This window comes from Trichomycterus rosablanca, chromosome 15 (genome assembly GCF_030014385.1).
Source record: "Trichomycterus rosablanca isolate fTriRos1 chromosome 15, fTriRos1.hap1, whole genome shotgun sequence".
In the NCBI taxonomy this organism is placed as follows: Eukaryota; Metazoa; Chordata; class Actinopteri; order Siluriformes; family Trichomycteridae; genus Trichomycterus; species Trichomycterus rosablanca.
The window spans coordinates 14,106,237-14,110,268 of record NC_086002.1 but is presented as its reverse complement, the minus strand read 5'-3'; positions in this window follow the sequence as shown (position 1 = coordinate 14,110,268).

The following is a 4,032-nucleotide window of genomic DNA, read 5'->3' as shown; positions in this document are numbered from 1 at the left end:
AAGCACTTTGTAGTTCTACAATTACTGACTGTAATCCATCTGTTTCTCTGCATGCTTTGTTAGCCCCCTATCATGCTGTTCTACAGTGGTCAGGACCCCCACAGAGCAGATATTATTTGGGTGGTGGATCATTCTCAGCACTGCAGTGACACTGACATGGTGGTGGTGTGTTAGTGTGTGCTGTGCTGGTATGAGTGGATAGGACACAGCAGCACTGCTGGAGTTTTTAAACACCTCACTAACTGCTGGATTGAGAATAGTCCACCAACCAAAAATATCCAGCCAACAGCACCCCAGGGGCAGCGTCCTGTGACCACTGATGAAGGTCTCAAAGATGACCAACTCAAGCAGCAGCAAGAGATGAGCGATCGTTTCCGACTTCACATCTACAAGGTGGACCAAGTAGGTAGGAGTGCCTAATAGAGTGGACAGTGAGTGGACACTGCATTTTAAAAACTCCAGCAGCGCTGCTGTGTCTGATCCACTCATACCAGCACCATGTTAGTGTCACTGCAGTGCTGAGAATGATCCACCACCTAAATAATACCTGCTCTGTAGTGGTACTGTGGGTGTCCTGATCATTGAAGAACAGGGTGAAAGCAGGCTAAAAAGGTATGTAGAGAAACAGATGGACTTCAGTCAGTAATTGTAGAACTACAGAGTGCTTCTATATGGTAAGTGGAGCTGATAAAATGGACGGTGAGTGTAATGTTATGGCTGATCAGTGAACGCATGTACATAAATGCTAGTACATAAACAGTGAGCATGTTTGTAATAAAGGATTTTTACAGTAGTGTTTCCTGTTTACCTGCTGGTAAGTCTGGCTGTATTTGTATAGTATTTTAGATGCCGATCACATCATGGATTGGATTTCCATGCTTAAACAAACAAAGATTAACAATTAAGGCTTTTTCTTCGGATGTCTATAAAATTCCTTACAGATTGAATTGTTTTCATTTTTATACATACACTCCTGTGTAAAAGAAATGGACCAAACCCCAAATTCCTAAGTAAAGAAGTGAGAAAGTGTATTTAATATACTTTTAAAACCTGAACTTCTGCTTGTTGTTGCGGTAAACTTTTTTGATTGGGGGTGGCTGAAAGAACACAGATACATTTATGACATGAAGTATTAATTAACGAATGGTAATAAAACTCAAAGTAACATGTCTGGGTGGTTTTTCTTTTAAGGATTAACGCAATTTTGGGTTTGGCCCATTTTCTTTTGCTCAGAAGTATATACACTCAAATGTTTGTTGTCTGTTCAGTTTTACATGTTGTACACATTTCTGTTGGTCTGTGTCAATCATAAATTCATGTATATAAACTGACTTGACAAGTATTTTTGTGCATAAATAAATAACTTTTTTTTTTATTACATACAGTAGTGTTAAAAAAAATAGCAGTCCAACACCATTAACTTGATAAATCACTGTTTTTAGTAGAAATGCTATTTCTACATAGCAAAAAATTCACTTGAAAGTGTAGTAGAGTAATGAAAACATAACAAACCCAACAATTAGGACATGCATGCCACTCATTCTGAGTAATCGAAGCATTGATTGAAAGGGGGTTGTTCAAAATAATAGCAGTGAGGAGTTCAATTGGTGAAGTCATTCATTCTGCAGAAGAACAGGTGTCAATTTTGGCCCTTATTTAATGTAGGAGGGTGGCAAATGTTGCACAGGTTGGTCATAGCACATTTCCTTTTGAAATATTGGGTAAAATGGGTTGTTCCAGACATTGTTGATGAACAGCGTACTTTGATTAAAAAGTTGATTGTAGAGGGAAAAAACATACAGAGAAGTGCAGCAAATTATAGGCTGCTCAGCTAAAATGCCTTAAAGTGACAACCAAAACCTGAAAGACGCAGAAGGAAGCGTGGAACTACTGTTCGAATGGAACAGAGAATAGCCAGAATGGCAAAGGTTCAGCCAGTGATCACCTCCAGAAAGATCAAGGAACATCTGAAGTTACCAGTGAGTACAGAAGATGATTAAGTGAAGCCAATTTACCAGCAAGAACTCCTGCAAAGTCCCATTGTTAAGATAAAGACGTGTCCTGAATGGGTTCAAATTTGCCAAGGAACACATTGACTGGTCCAAAGAGAAATGGCTCAACATTTGTGGACTGATGAAAGCAAAATTTTTCTTTTTGGGTCATGACAATGACCCAAAACATCTTGGTTACAGACAAACAAGATTGAGGTAATAGAGTGACCAGCCCAATCCCCTGACTTCAATCCCATAAAGAACTTGTGTTCTGATATCTGAAACACGTTTTTTTGAGGCAAAACCCAAAATTGCAGAAGAACTGTGGAATGTAGTGTAATCATCCTGGACTGGAATACCTGTTCAGAGGTGCCAGAAGTTGGTCGACTCCATGCAACACAGATCTCAGAAACAATTGTTCTGCCACTGAATATTAGTTCAGTAATTTAAAGTAAAGTGAAACCTCAAACATTTTTTCATGTTATAGATAATTTTTTGAGTTTTTAAAGAAAAATGCTGGCACTGCTATTATTTTGAACAGCCTAATATTCATTTTTCTTAACTTTCTGTAAAGGATGAACACAAACTGGCTACATTTAGTTAATGTTTTGATTTAGAATTGAAAGTGTAGTATTTTCAGTGCATTTGCATTTATGGAAATAAAAGTTATTAGAATGATTTTGTGCTTTATTCACTTTTTTAAAGTCACTGCTATTTTTTTGAACACTACTGTAACTGGTGAAGCTGTTTGTCATGAATGCCTTTTACTGAGAGACTTAAGTGTAATAGGGAGGTCCTATCTAAATATTACATACAACCCCAAATCAGAAAAAGTTGGGACAGCATGGAAAATGCAAATAATAATTTAAAAAAAATTATTAATAAAACATCCATTCCTGCATTTCAGGCCTGCAACACATTCTAAAAAAAAGTTGGGACAGTAAAGCATTTACCACTTTCCACATACTTAAAATACGTTTTGGCACCGAGGAGACCAAGTGATTTAGTGTTTCAGCTTTTATTTTGTCCCGTTCTTCCTGCAAACACGTCTTAAGCTGTGCAACAGTACGGGGTCGTCGTCGTCTCATTTTTTGTTTTAAAATTCTCCACACATTCTCTATTGGGGACAGGTCAGGACTGCAGGCAGGCCAGTCCAGTACCCGTACCCTCTTCTTCCGCAGCCATGCCTTTGTAATGTGTGCAGCATGTGGTTTTGCATTGTCTTGTTGAAAAATGCTGGACGTCCCTGGAAAAGATGACGTCTTGAAGGCAGCATATGTTGCTCTAAGATCTCAATGTACTTTTCTGCATTAATGCTGCCACCACAGAAGTATTAATTACCTACTTGTTGCTGATAACAGTCTGGATGGTCCTTTTCATCTTTGGTCTGGAGCACACGGCGTCCATTTTTTCCAAAAAATACTTGGAATGCTGATTCATCTGACCACAATACACGTTTCTACTGTGTGATGGTCCATCCTAGATGCCTCCGAGTCCAGAGAAGTTGACGCTGCTTCTGGAAATGAAGCTGAGGAGACAACAAGAAATATCTCAGGTTCATCCTGTCTGCAATCAAATAAAAGTCAAAGTAAATGTAAGGAACACTGCATTTTTATTTTATTTTCCATACTGTCTTAACTTTTTCTGATTTGGGGTTGTAAATTACATTACTGGTGAAGCTGTTTGTCATGAATGCCTTTCATTGAGAGGCTTAAGTGTAACAGAGCGGTCCAAAGTCTATTTGGAGGTCCTAAATCTAAATGTAACCATATTCAAATAAAGTGCCTAAAATGTGTAGAATACTTTTCTTATAATTATTTTAGTTACATGTAAGAAGAAATGTAAATAAATAGTAGACGAAAGTCTATGGTGTTTGTAGTGACCAGACTCTGCACTCTATTTTAAGATGCACCTGTTCCCCCTCTTCTAGACCTCATGACAGACTTTTTTACTGTCTGCTTCAACAGTTTGCAAGCTGTCCCGGGGTCGTCAATATCCACACTTTTCTGGGTACGAGTCTGTGTAGGAATATAACGTTTAA